At 36.2% G+C, this 17,448-nt stretch overlaps 1 protein-coding gene across 1 annotated transcript in view; it reads left to right on the forward strand.

The window, feature by feature from the left end:
• The window catches only part of PLEKHM3 (pleckstrin homology domain containing M3), a 235,730-nt gene that overhangs the window by 31,260 nt on the left and 187,022 nt on the right, over positions 1–17,448 (forward strand). The gene's annotated exons all lie outside the window — the stretch shown is intronic.

The raw sequence follows: 17,448 nt of genomic DNA on the forward strand, positions 1-17,448 counted from the left end.
ACCAGAACTTGTGGTCCCAAGGAAGCAAGGACTCTGGTGACAGTTCCAGAGTAGAAAAGAGTGTTTGTGGTTGCACACAGACCAGAGCACAGGCCAGGAGAGCACTAAACACACCTCTCTTTAGATCATATTACCTGAGAGGAATAAAGAACTTATAGGTTAGCTCTGAAAACAGCTGCACAAAAAAACCTGAAGCTTGGAAGGGTACCCTTGCCCTCCAAAATGCAGAACTCCACTTTAATGTAGAATTAAAAAGTCAAAAAATAAGCTTGAAAAATGAGCAAACAACAAAAAGATCCTGACCATAGAAAGTTACTAAGGGAAGATGAAAACACAAACTCAGAAGAAAAGCCCAAACTGCTAAATCTAAAGCTTCAAAGAAAAATGTGCATTGGTCTCAGGCCCCAAAAGAATCCCTGAATTGGCTCAAAAAGGAGGTTCAAAATCATATAACAGAAGTACTTGAAAAATTGGGGAAAAAAGTAACAGTAATGCAAGAAAATCATGAAAAAATAGAATTAGCCAAATGGAAAAAGAGGTACAAAAACTCATCGAAGAAAATAACTCCTTAAAAATTAGAATTGGGCAGATGGAAGCTAATGAGTCCGTGAAAACATCAAGAAACAATCAAACAAAATCAAAAGAATAAAGAAAATGTGAAATATCTCATTACAAAAAACAATTGACCTGGAAAATAGATCAAGGAAAGATAATTCAAAATTATTGGGACTACCTGAAAGCCATGATTGGGGGGGGGAGCCTGGATAACCATCTTTTAAGAAATTATTAAGGAAACTGCCCTGATATGCTAGAGCCAGAGGGTAAAATAGAAATCCAAAGAATCCACCGATCACCTTCTGAAAGAGATCACAAAATGAAAACTCAGGAATAGTATACCCAAATTCAATAGAAGGAATAGTATACCCAAATTCCAGAGCTCCCACACCAAGGAGAAAATATTGTGAGCCCAAGAAAGAAACAATTCAGATATTGTGGAGTCACAGACAGGATAGCACAAGATTTAGCAGCTCCTATATTAAAGGATGGGAAGGTCTTCTAGAATATGATATTTTGGAGGACAGAAGAACTAGGATTACAACCAAGAATCCTCTACCCAACAAAACTGATTATAATTCTTCATGGGGGAAAATGGACATTCAGTGAAAAAGAAGAGTTTCAAACATTCTTAATGAAAAGACCAAAACTGAATAGAAAATCTGACTTTCAAATACAAGACTCAAGAGAAGCATAAAAAGGTAAATAGGAAAGAGAAGTCTCAAGGGATTCAATAAATTTAAACTTTTTATATTCCTACATGGGAAGATAATACTTGAAACCCCTAAGAACTTTCTCATTATTAGAGCAGTTAAAAGGAGTATACATAAACAGAAGGCATGGTATGAGTTGAATATGATGGGATGATTATCTAAAAAAATAAAATTAAGAGTTGAGAAAGAGGAATGCACTGGATGAAGAAGAAAGGGAGAGGTAGAATGGAATAAATCATCTCAAAAAGGAGTAACAAAAGAGCTTTTACAGTGGCGGGGAAGATGGGGAAAGTGGAGCAGACTGCAAGAACCTTAACGCTTATTGGAATTTGCTCAAAGATAGGATAACATACATACTCAGTTGTATATAGAAATCTATCTTACCCTATGGGAAAAGAGGAGAGGAAAAGCATAAAAGAATGTGGTAGGTGACACTAATATACTGTTATATTGTATACTGATTTAACAATCTGGAGAACAATTTGAAATTATGGCCAAAGGGCTATAAAACTGCATACCCTTTGACTCAGCAATACCACTGCTAGGTCTATATCCCAAAGAGATAAAAAACAGAAAGGAGAAGGACCTTTATTTATGTACAAAAAATATAGCAGCTCTTTTTGTGGTGGCAAAGAATTGGAAATTGAGGAGAAGCCCATCAATTGAGGAATGGCTGAACAAGTTGGGATACAAGATTGTGATGGAATATTACTGTGCATAAGAAATGATGAGCAGGATGCTTTTGAAAAAACCTAGAAAGACTTATATGAACTGATGCAAAGTGAAGTGAGCAAAACCAAGAGAACCTTATATATAGTAAAGCAATATTGTTTGATGATCAGCTGTGAATGACTTTACTATTCTCAGCAATACTGTTATCAAAGAGAATTCCTAAGGACTTAGGATGCAAAATGCTTACAAAGAAAGAACTGGTTTGAATCTGAATGAAGTTTGAAGCATATTTTTTAAACTTTATTTTTCTTGGGGGTTTTTTGTCTGTATTTTCCTCCACAACATGACTAACATGGAAATATGTTTTGCATGTCTGCACACATATAACATATCAAATTGCTTGCCATCTAAATGAGGGGGAAAAGAGGGAAAGAATTTGGAATTCAGTTTTTTTTATTTAAATAATTTAAAAATTTAGATATTAATAAAAACAAATTGGAACTAATACCCAGAAATTATTTCTTTAACTCAGCTATGCAACTATTAGGCCTATATCTCCCCAAAAATTTTTTAAAGAAGAAAATTATATACACACACGTGTGTGTGTGTGTGTATTTACCCAATATTTATAGCAGCTTTTCTTGAGTTAGCAAAAAATTGGAAGTCAATCAGGTATCCTCCTTTTGTGGAGTAGCTAAGCCAATTGTGGTATATGAATGTAATGGAATATTATTATACCATTAAAAATGGTGAAATGGACAGCTCCAAAGGAAACAGATCTGTATGAACTGAGGTAGTGAAGAGATAGAAAAATCCCATATGATAATAATAATATAGAGGAAGAACAATTTAATATTTAGAATTCTTATCAATGCAAAAATAAGCCATGTGGCCAAAAGAATGAAGATGAAAGACACACTCACCTCTTCATAGAATGAGTTGATGAACTTAAAATGCAAAAAGAGATGTATATTTTTTGGGCATAACTAAAGTAAGAGTTTTACCCAAACTATGAAGCTATGAATTTAGAACTTTATTTTGAGTTTTTCAAATTATACTCAGTAAAGGGTGGGTGGGGGGGAGTAATGGAAATGACAAAATAATTTTAAAATGCTTATTTACTGAAAAATGAATGCCCTCTAACATACATATGCACATGTGTATATATTTATACATATATACACAAATGTATACACACATGTGTATGACTATGTTTCAGATGAATCTAAGTTGTAATGTTCAGAATCTTTAGAGACAGGATTTCTTGTTAGTCAATCAAAAAAGCAACCTTTATTCCTAAGATTAAAAATACCTTTCTTAAAAGCATTCAGATCAAGTTTACTCCTAGAAACCTAGGAAAAATAAAATCTGAACACAGCTTCCGATGAAAAGGATTAAAATAGTACAACTTTATTTCCCCAGCATCATTACGCTTTCTCCCCTGGTCCCCGTACTAATACTTGTAAAGATATCCAGAGATACTAACCCTGAAAAAAGAATTATTTATCTCCTAACCATGATATTCTAGCTTTACCACTATTGTAGCTCAACTCTGAGCATCCAATGTCACTTTCTCTAGTGCCCAACAATATAGTTAGAAACTGGATAGAAGAAATGACATTCCAGATTAGTGTAGTACTATGGTGTCAAACTCAGTAGAAGCAGGGGCCACTAAATCACACATAAGAATCCCTGCTGGTCACATGTTGACTTAATTTTGAAATGTAATATCTACTTTATTTTACTGTGATTTATTTTGTTAACTGTTTCCCAGTTGCACTTTAATCTGGTTTGGGCTGCGTTTGTGGAATTTTGTGGGCTACATGCAACTTGTGAGCTTTGTTTGACACCTCTGGTATTAAGGTTGCATTCTTAACTTTGTATTTGATGGTTCAAAGGCCTTTAAAATTTCAGGAAGACTCTGTTGTCAAATTTTAGCATAGTATCAATGGTCACAAAACAAAACAAACAAGGATGGATTTTTGGAAAATAGACATTTCTGAAGGAGACATCATAGGAGTAGTGGTTCACAAAACTAAAATTAATGAATTTGTCACTGGTTAGGAAAAGTTGAAAAATAAACATCAACTGGATAAGCAAAGATGAGCTCCAGTCTAGAATTCGGTGTTAATAATTATATACATAATAAAACCTAGTCAGCATTTAGATAGTTTTATTACTACAAAGTATTTTATGTGTATTAACACATTTTATCCTTTTTTTTTTTAAGCAATTGGGGTTAAGTAACTTGCTCAAGGTTACATGGCCAGTTATTTTGTGTGGGTGTTAAGTATCTGAGGCTGGAACCAATCCCGGGTCTCCCAACTCCGGGGCCGGCGCTCTTACTCACTGCACCACCTGGCCACCCCTTTATCCTTTTCTTATCTCATTTTGAAGTATGAATGCAAATATAAATACTAAACCCTTTGAAAATGTGTTCTTGCTCCATTTTTGTGGTTGGTCTATATCCCTCAGCATCATAAACACCTGAGTTTTATATGTCTGTGTAGCAGTGAGACATGTTAGGAAGGTTTTATATACTATAGAAGATACAGTGCCCCTGATATCAAAGAATTTATTATATGGTTAACTAACCAAAAATAAGCATTGGATGAAGATGATAAATTATATGAGCATAGAATTTAGAGCTAAAAGTGACTTTAAAATCATCTAGTTTACTAGTATTATGTCTTAATTTACTCATCATTTTACAGATAAGTAAATTAAGTTCTAGAGAATGATTTGCTCAGGATTATATGGGTAGTTAAGAAGCATAACTGGGATTTAAATTCAGATCCTTTGATTTCAAATTCAGTGCCCTTTCCATTGTTCTAGTCTAATTTTATGTGCTTGTATGCATGCTTACCTGCCCATTAATAGAGGTAAGGAAGCTGTATTTGAGTTAATGTATGTATAGTGATATACTGGAAAAGGAAATGACAAACCAGTCCAGTATCTTTGCCAAGAAAACCCCATGGATAATATTTAGCGTTCTATGGTCCACAGGGTCATGAAGAGTTGGACATCACTGAATAACTGAACGACAAATTTATATTGATAAATTCATTTAGATTTTCAACTGAAAAGAGATTTTTAGCTCTTTATAAGTGTTAAGAGTAGCTTCCCAACAGATTGGTGGTAACCTTGGGAAGTATATTTTAGGGGGATTGCTGTTAAGACTATGAAAATTGAATATTCAAAAAAATTCTTATTAATTGCTTTAGATCAAAGAAGCTTAAGCTACCAAAATCAAATCTGCTTTTTCCCCTCACTGCTTGTTGTAATTTTTTTTAGTTTGTTAGCAAAGTAAGCCTGGTCAGCTTCCCTTTTATTTTAGTAATTTTTATTTTCTGAAGACATGGTAGTAATACTTCACTGTTTTTGCTTGTTTTGTTGCTGTTTTTGTTCCAATTCTGCTGGAAAATGTCAAGTGACTCATGACAACACTACCTCTTACTCCTGGAATAAGAGAAGAAGAATGAAAGAGGCAGATTTGGGATTTGCACTAAACTGATTGCGTTTTGATTTACTATAGTTATCAAAAGCCTGGATCTTCAGACTTTGTCTCCTTTGTTGACTCATCATCCATATCCCACCCCCTAACTGTGGGTGTTCTCTAAAGTTCAGTCCTCAGTGATCTTCTCTTCCATCTATATATTCTTTCACTTGGTGATCTCATCAGCTCCTATTGGCTTAATCATCATCTCTATGTAGATGACTTAATATCCACATGTCCAGTGCCAGTCTCTCCCCTGAGCATCAATTGCCAATTGAACATTTCTAATTGGATGTCCCAGAGACATTTCTAGCTCCATTTATGCCAAATTATCTTTCCCGCCCACCCTTCTTCCAATCTCCTTGCTCTTTTTGAAGGCCACATTTTCCATCCAGTTTCTCAGATTTATGACCTGCATGTTATCCTGGACTCCTCACTTTCCTCACTTCACTTATCAGTTGCTTAACCTCTCTATTTCTACCCCCACAACATCTATTGCATCTGACCCTTCTTTCTACTCAATATAGCCAACACCTTCGTTCTTCATCTCTCTCCTAGATTATTGCAATACCATCTTATTCAGTCTCCCTGCCACAAGTTTCTCCCTACATGAGTCCATATTCCATACAGCTGCTAAAGTGAATTTCCTGAAATGTTGATCTAATTGTGTCACTCCTCTGTTCTTTCAACTCTTGTCCCTCGCCTACCCCCAGTGTAAAATATAAACTCCTCTGTTTAACTTCTAAGCCTTTCACAACCTGGCCCCACCCTATTTTTTCCAGCTTTGTTATATATTACTCCCCCTTCCTCACTCTATGATATAGCTAGATCACTTTCTCTCTGTTCCTTGAATATGACACTCCATCTCTCATGCCTTTTCACTGGCCATCCCCTCTGCCCAGAATGCACTTCCTCCTCACGTCCAGCTGACAGAACCCTTTTCTTACTCGTGGCTTTGCTCAAGCATCACCTTCTACATGAAAGCCTTTCCTCATCTCCTTTTTCTCCTCTACTACTAGTTCCCTCTCTCCCAAAGATATCTCGTATTTAACAATGTTGTATTTATTCTATTTTTATTTTTTCTTTATATACACATATGCACCTCTTGTTTCTCCTGTTAGAATGCAAACTCCTTGGGAGTAGGGATGCAAACTCCTTAGGAGTCCCTAGGGATTGTTTCATTCTTTGTATATGCTAAGAGCCTAGCATTTAGCCTGGTACATAGTAAGGATTTTTTTTTTAAAGCAATTGGGGTTAAGTAACTTGCTCAAGGTTACATGACCAGTTATTTCTGAGTGTGGTGCTAAATATCTGAGCCCAGATTCGATCCCAGGTCATCCTGACTCTGGGGCCAGTGCTCTTACTCACTGTGCCACCTGGCTGCCCCTAAGCAATTGGGGTTAAGTAACTTCCTCAAGGCTACATGGCCAGGTGTTTCTGGGTGGGTACTAAGTGTCTGAGCCCAGATTCGATCCAATTGGGGTCATCCCGACTCTGGGGCCAGCACTCTTACTTGCTGTGCTACCTGGCCGCCCCCATAGGATTTAATAAATGCTTTTTCAGTGCTTGATCGACATATCTGGAAGAAGCTGATGGTGCTGTGGAGGGTTTGAAACATTTAACAGAGATAGCCTCTTGGAGAATTTGTGATTCATTCTTTTGCAAAATTAAGTCATATAAAAAAAGTTGCTAAAGGAAAATATGAATTTAAATAGTTGGTAATATTCAGGGGTTAAGATATACAAGTTTTCAGCATTTGTCTCAGAATGAGAACATGGCTCAGGGAGATCCTTTGCAGTTGCCACTTTCTGTGATTCTGAAATGTATTTTCTTATTCGGCTAAGGAGAACATTGATATATATCACATGTATACTAGACTCAAGTCAAATAAGTCAACTTTAAAGCAGTGTGGGACTCATGTCTTCCTCCAGATAAAGAAGGCTATGTACTGTAGTGGTAAGAGTGGGCAAGGTGCCAGAGTTCTAATGCTGATAGGACTGTCAAGTTATGTTTAGCCTGGGACATCTTCGTGTCTTCAGGCATTATTTATAGACATTGTTAATGGCATTGTACTGAATTATATCTGAATTCCCTAATAGTCTTAGAATTTTTTGGCTTTGCAAAGTCATTGAAATATTATTTTATTCTAGTAGCCTTAGCTCTGGAAGGAATGTTTTTCTATCCACCTTCTCTGACAAATATATCAATAGGTTTGTATATATGATCTTTCAAATAATTGCTTTTTCTATCTTTTAAAATTGCCTTTATATTTTTATATATTCAATAGTCTTCAAGTAGACAGGAAACCTTTGCTTTTAAAATACTTATGTCTGTGGTATTCTAGTTAGAATCACATAGGAGAAAGGAAGTTGACAAGAATATATTAACTTCCGGGGTGGCCAGGTGGCGCAGTGAGTAAGAGCACCGGCCCCAGCGTCGGGAGACCTGGGATTGGTTCCGGCCTCAGATATTTGGCACCCACACAAAAATAACTGGCCGTGTAACTTTGAGCAAGTTACTTAACCCCAATTGCTTTAAAAAAAGAATATATTAACTTCCACAATGCCTCTGTTGTTCATAACTAGAAATATAAAGAGAATAATGTTTTTAGAATAGAAAGTTCTATTGAGTGAGCAAGAAGTTGTTAGTCTTTTTATCCTCTAGAGTTTGAATGCATATTTAACTCATTTTGTAAAACTTAGAAGTGTCACATAAATGTGAACCATTGTTATTATTTCTTACTAATCACTTGAGAGCTAAATGTTTTCCCTATTTTGCTGATAAGGAAAATCAGACAAAGGGTATAGATGACTTATCCAAGTTCACAAATAAATTCATGAAAGAATCATAGAATTTAGAGCTAGACTGGCCTTAGAGATTAGCTAGACTTTTTCTTTCATTTTATAGATGAGAGAAAGAAAAGCCTAAAAAGAAAAAAATTTTCAAGAAAATTTCAGGGAAGTGGGGGAGAAAAGTAACACACAAAATAATTATAGAACAATTAAGTACAAAAGTATATTATGGAATTTTTTGTAATTATAATGGAATTTTAAAATGGGAGGATGTGGTGCTATAATCAGAAACGACATTGTGAAAAAAGGCAAATTTGAGATGGATTGTGAATGAGCATTGCTGAATATAAGGGACAGTGAGAAAAGCCTATTGAGTAAAGAATATGTGTTGGGGAATAATGGGAAGTTAACTTGGATCATGGTGGACCTGAAAGCTAAATAGAGGTGTTTGGACTTAATGCAGTATAATGGAGCACATTTGTAGGTTCTTGAGAAGTAGAATGACATTTAAAAAATCTTTTAAAAAGATTTCTCTGGAAGCAATATGAAAGATAAGTTGAAGGAAATCAGCAACTGGAGGCTGTTGTAATCTAGTTGCAAGTTGAAGGGGTTGGACTAGATGGTACTGGATATGTCTTCTAGTTCTGACATTCTGTGAATCTCAAAGATCTATTCTAGCTCTATTAATTCTAATAGTGGATTTTACCAGTAATGAACCCACTTTCTATTTGGGGCATACTTTAATATTTATAAATATGTATTCATAAGAAGTTAACCTTTTCTTTATAGAAGTGTTTGGTTGGAAATGTTGGCAGTGAATGACATTTTGAATGTTGATTTTCTCTTCTTAGACTATTACAGTTTTTTGAAATCCTATTTTTGAATAAGAGTGTTTGTTATTCATTGTATTGGCATAGTGAATAGTTGTTCCTAACTTTTTCATTCACTACCTCGGAACACTGGTTAAAAATTAAAAAACAAGTAGAAATCAAATTGTATTTTTTCTAGTACTAGAACTTTGTAGAAAGAGCCATATAAACCAGTATTAATTATTGTTATTGCTCATATTTCTAATTCCCATACGGAGTAGGAGCAATCTCAAGGGACTAAGGGTCTAGCTATTGACATAGTTCCTGTTGGCTTGAGTATAAAAGCTAACTCATGAAGAGGCAGGAGTGGCTCTCCCTCAGACTTGATTAGTGGTCCAACATGGCCAACACAAAAACAAGGAAGCTGTATGTATTTGAATCAGTCTATACTTTATACTTGTTGAGTATTTTTGCCATGCCATGACTGAGCCTGCTTATGTTAACTATTATTTGGCTGAAGAGTATCACTTTTATTTCATTTCTCAACCTGAAGCACTCACTAGCACAGTTTGAAGCACAGCAATTAGCCTCCTCAACAAGATTGGCTCAGAATGAGTTTGTTGTTCTTGTGGTTGAAGTGGAAATCGCAGATCTCCTCCAGCTCCCCAGATGGCTGCTGTGCCTCCATCCGTCATGGACACATGGGAAATTAGAAGATAAATTGTTGGTATTTAACATCTAGAGATGTATGATATGTTCTACATCTTTAAGAACTGTGTCCTACAGGTGATAAATGCTACACACTGTTAATTTTAAATTTTTTATTGATTTTGTATTAGACAATAAGGGGATGTGGGGCATCACTAAGGATCAGAATTTGGAGATTGTCTAAGAACTACTTGGGAGGCCATTGAGGGCTGTGTCACATGGACTTTGTTGAGAATTTTTGGTTTAAGTAACTGTGGGAGGTACTTGAAAGGATAATGCTTGATCCTCCCCAGGAACTGAGAGACATTTATGAAATTGGTGGTGTGGACAAATATACCAAATTCATTGCAGCTGATTTGCTGAAGAGATGGGGGAACTGCATCTGTTTAAAAGGAGAGACAGCTTATGTTTTTGTTCCAATAAACTGATTCTTTCTAAGATTTTCATTAATGGGTAGGTGAGGGGCCCCTCTGGATTGGGCCTTAATGCAAACCTCAGTGTAGGGGTAGTATTTGGCCCCTATCTTTTGGAGTAGGTCTCAGGTCCCACGTCAGGGGAGCAATACTTGATCCCAACAAAGTATACTTATTGGAGGAAATGACAGAGAGCAGCATTAGAAGCCCCAGTGACAGCAAGCAATCAAGTAAGGCACAATGCAGGACCCAGTAGAACTATTACAGGAGTGGGTGATAGCAAAGGCAAGCTCAGGGGATCCTTTGGTAACTATAATCTAGAACTGATGGGACTCCCCCACATTTCTGCCAGTAAAATACACAGTAGTCATTGGACAGTTCTGTCCCAGAGAGACTTAGAGTGCCAAGTTGGCATTACAGGGAGGTGGCTTGTTTTCTGGTGACAAGTTAGACGTGAAACTAACTCTTGTTCAAGAAGTGGGCAGCTCCACTTAACCCCAGTTGCTCTGCCTTCCCCCCTCCTAAGAAGACCCCCCGCCAAAATGGGCAGCTCCTCGAAAGAAATCTCTAGAGGAGTAGAGATTTGGTATTAACCCTACCACGGGGATCCTAGGCAGAGAGCCCCCTTCCTGGTAAGCCAGGAAATACTGAAGAAGTGGTAAAGAGCAAATCTTGATATCAGTGGCATAACAGACTGTATCCAAGTGAGTAATCATATTTTAGCTACCAAGTAGCTTAGTTAAGACTACTGTTTGTCAGGTAATTTAGACTAGTCTTTTCCTTAAAAGGTATTGATACCATCCTTGAAACCTAATTGACTTCTGACTAGTGGCCCAAATACTGAAGTTTGCCTGTGAGAAGTTAGAAACTCTATTCTTAGGCTTGACTGTTGCTCCAGCATGGCCAACACAGAAGCTGTACTCTGGGTGAGTGGCTTTTGCATGCTTTGACTAACTAAATCTTTTGTTAATTGTTAGTCTAGTGTTTCATTTCATTTCCATTCCAAACCCAAAGCACTGGACTAGCCTAATCAAGCCCTTCTTACCACACCATACCCCTCTCCAGTTCTTAATGCTCCTGTGACAGCAGAAGTTCCTTTTTATAAAGGCAGAATGTGAAGGACAGAGAGGTTGGGAGTGCTTTGAGGTTGCGCTGCAGGAAAGGTAGCAGAGCAGGTGGAGAGCACACTGAGTTTGGAGTCAGGGATACCTGGGTTCAGAGGCCACTTTTGGTATCAATTTTAAGACATAAGGCAACTCTGTAAAACTATCAATTATATCTGGATTATGATTTGCTTTGGTGGAAAGAGTTCCCATATTGGTCAATGAAATCACAGTGCACCATATAGAAATAAAAGTTGTATTTCTTGGTTTTAGCCTTCCTACCCTTAGATAAGGCTACCCCTGAATGACCATTATTTGGGTTTTTGGAAATTATAACAATACATGGGAAACCTTATTTTAAATGCTCTCTTTAAAATGTGTGCTGTGAAACTGTCTTCTAGTGTAGAATTGATTTATAATGAGGTCCTTTGGTATTTAAACTCCATAGAATCACAGCTATAGAATCCAAGATTGATCTGTTTCATACTGAATTCCATTTGATAATAAATATTTAACAATTTTTGTTTTGTTTGATTTGATCTGGAGTCAGACTTAGATAATCCTTGGAAGAGAAGATATTTGATTGCAATTTATATGGATACAGATATTTATTAGTCAAAATGAGCAAATAAAAAATAAATTTGAAGCTACAGAAATGTGAGCATAAAAGTAATCAGAAACTTTTCAAGTGGGGAAGGCTTAGACTAAAGAGAATTCTGTAGACCTTTCCACTCTCTCTGACTGATGCATGGCCTGCTGACTAGCTGGGACATACATCCATTAAGGGATGTACTGAGAGCCTTTACTGTACATAGTGCCATTGAACTAGAGATAGACTGTAGATCTCGCTGCTAAAAAAAATAGATTTACAAAATATTTGAAGAATTGGGTTCACTTGAGTGCCTGCTTTCTATAGGGCATTCAAGTTGGTTCTCCTATGTTTCATTTCATAAATATGTTTGTGATCTTTATGAGAAGAGAATGTGAGTTCTAGTATCCTAAACATTTGCTCTGGGTGCAGGTGTGGGAGGGAAGGGAATTCAGTAGTAAGTAGGGAAATTTCATAAAAATGTTTCTTACCAGATGTTATTCTTGTATTAGAAGCAGACCCATTTTTTTGTATAGCACAATAAAGAGAGTGGCTTTGTCTTGCCATGCTGCCCTTAAAGTTACCATAATCATGGAAAATAGACAGAAACCTTCATCCAGAGCTTCCTGTTTTCCTGGCTTTCATAGCAGTGACATTCTTCAGAGATCACCACAGTGCTTCCCAAATGGCTAGAAGTTGGGTGGAATTTGTTCCCCAGCTTGTTCTTGTTTTCTGAATTGGCAGGTCCAATTGTTGTTTTTCTTAGAGAAATACACATCAAATCACCACATTTCTGCTTTGGTTGTTATTAAAAAAAAACTCTTCCTCAAACATTATCATCCAAATCTGCAGAAAAAAGCCACTTTGAAGAATTTTCCATCCCACAAAGTTAAGATGTTCTTATGAAATGGGATGGTGGCACTGATTACAAAAGATGTCTGGCAGGTAAATTACGCATTTGGTCACTAACAATTATTAAATACCTTCTGTGTACAAAAGATTGTTGCATGTTTAAGAAGGAATTAAAATCTATACTGGAAAAGGAAATGTCATCACCCAGAGGTTTAACAAAATGTAGAAAGGCAATAGGAAAGCAACCAATTTTTAATGAGGAAGTATTGTCTCACTAAAGTCACCTTCTTGTGATGCTGGAAATAGTTTTAAAATATATCTGAAGAATTTATAATAAAACTAACTAGTTGTATGTTTTATTACCTTTTTTAAATGTGTGGTTTTATTGTTGTTGGGAACTGTTTCCCTAAGGACACCTAGGTGGTGCAGTAAATAGAGCACCAGGTCTAGAGTCAGGAAGACCTGAGTTCATATTTGGTCACAAACACTTACTAGCAGTGTGAACCTGACCAAGTCACTTAACCCTTCTTGCCTCCGTTTCCTCATCTGTAACATGAGCTTGAGAAAGAAATGGCAAATCACTCCAGTGTCTTTGCCAAGAAAACCCCAATTGAGGTCATGGAATCAGACATGACTGAAACAAATGAACAGCAGCACTGTTCCACTAATGCAAATCATAGCTCCTAAGCCCTAAGTACACAGCCTTCCTAAGCTGCTGTGGTCACAGATAGCCAACCCCCTACCCTGTGGTAGCCAGCCACCTGGCAATTATCTTCTCTACAGCTAGCTGAACTGATTTTGGGGTGACAGGCAGTCAGGCCATCGCTGGGTCTGTGCATAAACCTTTTCCAAACTCAGAGCACTTTCCAGAGCTTTTGCTTTCTGGGCCTTCTACTGCTGTAAAGAAGCCTCAGTGTTAAACTTTAGAATAGGACCTTGGGGAATATAATGGTTGTGTTATTTTTGAATGAATCTAACTTTTAAAGGGTATGAGAAAGAACATTAACTGAAAGAGGTCACCAATTCAGGCAAGAGTAGAAAAACAGTAAGCTGATTAAATTTCTAGATTTGACTTCTGATTTACCAATTTAGAATCAGTAAAAATAATTTGAATATAAAGAAAAAGAAATATTAGGTGTCTGAACCTCCAAAATCATATCTATACATATGTAAGATATACATAAACATGTATACATATAAGCATATATATGTAATATATGTATACATAAAGCACATATACCTACACTTCATAATATAACAAGCTATTCAGAGGAGGTACATCGCAAAATATCTTCAGTTACTTTTTTTTCAAGACAATGTAGTGCAAAATGCACTATATTAACCGCCTTTCTTTGCCTCAACTTAATTTTCCTGTTTAGCGATAACAGACAAAAGATGCAGCAAAGCTAAGAGATGCTGTCGGGCAGAAATTGAGGAACATTGAATGGAAATATACCTTCTACCTTAATTGTACATCAGTGAAATGAAAGAAGGGGAGTACATTGGAGAGATAGTAATGAGACTTCTTGATTAATATGCCTACTGCCCACGTCCATTCAATCTGGCTTATAGAGTATGATAAATTTATTTTAATTGAGCTGACAGCTGATTTTTCTCCAGTTAAAGAAGTCTTAATTTACAGGAGCTGTAGTAAAGTATTCTGTGGATACAGGGAGATGGGAGGAAAATTCCTTTCTAATAGAGATAGCTTTTATTTTCCTCACTGTAAAGCAGGTGATCTTGTGGGTCCTCAGAGCGTTGTTGGAGGGAAGTATGGTCATAAGTGTTATTGTGAAGTAGGTTGAACCTATCATCTGTACTTGATAGAAATGAAAGGGCTAGGCACTATTGCAGTGCCTCTGACAGCTCTGCTTCCCTTATTGGATTAACAGAAAAGTAAGATGATTAGAGGATAATACTGCTCCATTATCTATACTTACAAAGAGATTAGTGTAGGTTTCAAAGAAATTAATGGCTTTTGAGTTAGCACAGAAATACTAATGAATGTCAGGGCTGGAGATGTAGAGCAAATAAAATTGGTTTTTCTTTGACTTTCATTTCTTTTGATTGTTTCCTATTTTAAGATCTAGATCTATATTTTTCTCTTCCTTTACAACCTTTGGCAGTTTTATTTGTCCTCTTTAGGGGATGGTTAGATTTACTTAAATTTATATCCAGTCTTACTAAGTTAAAATTTGGGAAGATCCTCAGAAAACAAAATAACAAGCAGAGAATAATTACAACCTGATATGTGCAATGATAAACCATAAAGAAAACTGCCCAAATGATAATCAAATTTTGTTAAGACAGTAAAATACTGCATTTTATTATTACTAATTTGTGGCTTGGACAGATAGAGATACAGTAGGAGCATCAAGATGACTTAGGCAGCACATATAAAGACTGAACATCTAGTGGCAATGTGTAGAGAATGGAAGGAAGGATGGACCAAGGGAGGGAAGAGAGTTGACCTTGGAGGTTTAGAAGACAGATACTTTCTGAGTGACTTTGGGCAAGTCATTTAACCTCTTAAGAGTTTCTGAAAACTCTCCTAATACTTAAGTTGAAGATGAATTGCTATTGTGTATTGAAATGGAGTTTCTTATCAGGAGTTCCCTATCTATACCAATGAACTCAGATGTTTGGACCAATTAAAAAAAAAAGAGCAACGCTCTTAAAGCTACTTGCTTTTAAAATCCCCAAACCTCCACAACTTTGTAATCACAGCTATGACAACGGAACGAAAGATGGGGGTATTAGCTAACAGAACATCTGGTAGAGTGGCATCAGAACTTCAAGGTAATTTAGCCAGGTTGTCTTTTCTTTATTCAACACATGGACCCATTGAAATGTTCCCAGGAAAACTCGGCCTTTAACTCCTTAATCTCACACAATTTGACTAATGGATTGTCAAAGCCTCGTATCAAAGTTCTACAAAAGAAGCCTATCACCAAGATTTTTTTTTCCAGAATAAATGTCTGTTCGCCAAAGCATTATCAAGACATCTGGAGAAGAGGGTTCAGTTAATTAATTAATTAATTAATGGAATAAAATTAGCATTTCCATACCATAATAAAAAGAGGTGATTGCACATGAAACTGCAAATCTGTTTTGTACAAACTTGCTATTCCTTTTAAATATATAATAAAGTTATCATGTAAATTTCCCCCCCTTTTTTTCCTGCCATCCCTCCTTTGTCCTAGAGACAGTTACCATAGACACAAATAGGTATATATATGTAAAATTATTCTGCATATACTTCTATTTATCGTTTCTTTCTCTGGATATAGATAGCAACTTTCTTCATATGTCCTTTATTGTTAGTTTGTGTATTTATAATAGAACTACTTATATGCTGAAAGTTATTCTTACAGTAGTATTGCTGTTCCTATATATAGTGTCCTCTTGGTTCTGTTCATTTTACTCTTCATTATTTTGTGCAAGTCTTTGCATGTTTTTCTAAGATCACTGAGCTCATCATTTCTTATAGCACTGTAGTATTCTATCACAATCATATACCACAACTTTTTTGCATTGGATTAAGATGTAAACCTAAAATGAGAAAGTATTTTAATTTTTGTTCAGATTTTTTGTCTTCCTTTTGTACCTTTCTAATAGGATTTGTACTCAATGAGACTGGAATTTTTAAAATATGATCTTTGTTTAAGCTTCTAAGAAATAAAGATTTTATTGAAAGCCTTTTTGTTTATATCACTTACATTTCATGGGTATCTGTCCTCTTCCCAGAGACCTAGCCCCCTTATAAAAAGAAAATTAAAAGGAGGGGAAAAAAAGTCGGCAAAACAACACATTAAAAATATTTGATATTGTATATACCTGTAGTCCCCCTACCAGGGGTGGGGAGCCTGCAGCCTCAGCCTTGAGGACACATGTGACCTTCTAGGACCTTGGGTGTGGCCTTTTGACTAAGTCCAAGTTTTACAGAACAAATCCATTTATTGAGGGGATTTGTTCTGGATAGTTTCAATTTAGTGAAAGGGCGACACTTGAGGACCTAGAGGGCCACATGTGGCCTTGAAACTGTAGGTTCCCCACCCCTACAAAACTGTAAGTTTAATTAAAATTTTCATATTTTGACTCAACATTTATTTTAAAATTCAAATTTTTGTTATTTTATTTCTGTTTATTATTTAGTTAACTATATTATTATATTTTTGTTATTCTTTTGTAATTCTCTGATGGGCTCCCATATCAAACATGAACATTTCCAAATACAAAGAAGAACAAAAAAGGAAGATTGTGTATGAAACCAGGAATCTCTGTTTTATAAAGATTGACTTTTTTAAAAAAATAATTGGGGTTAAATAACTTTCTCAAGGTTACACGGCCAGGTGTTTCTGGGTGGGTGCTAAGTGTCTGAGCCCAGATTCGATCCCAGGTCATCCCAACTCTGGGGCCATTGCTGTGCTACCTGGCTGCCCCCAGATTGACTTTTTAAAAATATATATTAAAAATTCAGCACATTAGTTCCAGTATTGCCCTTCTTTTTGTCTCCCATTGGACGTATTTTCTGTTCTCTTCTATTCATAATTTTAAAAGTCTCACTGATGTTCTTTACTTTTTCTCTTTTTTTTTTGGCGTCACCGTTATTTGATTCTCAATGAAACCACTATGGTATAGCTAGTGCAGTTATTTGTAAATGAAGGATCTGTGCCCCAGAGGGGTGAGTCACATTGTTCTCTAGGATTCCATGGTTTATTTAAATATGTTTGTACTAAGACTTAG

This window comes from Petaurus breviceps, unplaced genomic scaffold, assembly GCF_028583685.1.
Source record: "Petaurus breviceps papuanus isolate PSGF00001 unplaced genomic scaffold, PetGlider_PUasm1.0 90903, whole genome shotgun sequence".
NCBI lineage: Eukaryota > Metazoa > Chordata > Mammalia > Diprotodontia > Petauridae > Petaurus > Petaurus breviceps.